Genomic DNA, 997 nt, shown 5'->3' with positions numbered 1-997 from the left:
GAGCAAAATTGAAAGGATTTCTTCCTCACTATACACTGTAATGTAGTAGCTATTACTCCCTCCTTCTTTTTGTAAAGGCCTGTGACTGCGACTTAGGATCACACAAAGTCCGCTTGGGACATTTCCAACAAATAAAGGCCAACAATAGCGGGTATGGGAGACCTGCTTTTTTTAAACATTGAAGTTAGGTCTCTTTTTCTCACAGTCTACTCTGGATTTGAAACTAGCAGTATTTTGTGGAAACTTGCCATATTCAGTGCGCCTCTGTTGGAAAATGTAAAAAAAGTGGCTGTCTGCTCTTACTGGTTCTGCAGTTTTATAGTTTATAGTAAAACCTGTTTTAAAGTAACTTGGTAAGCTATAATCATGTACAAAAGTCCTAATGTGTGCTATTTTACCTTCCTTAAAACTTACAATATAGATTCACTGGTCTACGAGATGATCTCACATGCCTCCTTGATGAAGATTTATCTTCAATGAGTCTCTGTGCTCTGCATTGTGAGATGAGGAATGCAGAGCAGCTATTGAAAAGTATTGGCCTGCTCGCTCACAAGATTGGCTCCCTGCAAGAGTGCAATGAGGAACTTTCTCAGTATGGCCCCTCAAATTTTAAGGGGGATAGAATCTCTTTTAAACTTAAGCAGGGGCAACAAACTGCTGCTGGGAGACACAACATTTCTCTTGCTCCATTTTCAAGTTAGACCAATTTATTATTAGGTTAATACAGCTTAAATTAAAAGCAGCTGTTTATAATTGTTTAAACTTAATGAAACTTTACCAGACACAGACATGATTTTGAACAATTACTCGCTTTATTCAGTTGTTAAGAATGATTTTCCTGATTAATACATATGTTTTGTTTTGTTTTGTTTTTATGTAACAGTTTTTTTGTCATTTCAAATAAACTGTTTGAATTTTAATCTAGCCATATTTTAGCTCTTTTATGCGATTTAAGTTGTTATAGCGTTCAATGAACTTTATTCCCTTGGGCAGCACT

The sequence above is a fragment of the Montipora capricornis genome, chromosome 12 (assembly GCF_036669925.1).
Source record: "Montipora capricornis isolate CH-2021 chromosome 12, ASM3666992v2, whole genome shotgun sequence".
NCBI lineage: Eukaryota > Metazoa > Cnidaria > Anthozoa > Scleractinia > Acroporidae > Montipora > Montipora capricornis.
Note: the sequence above shows the minus strand (reverse complement) of the source record.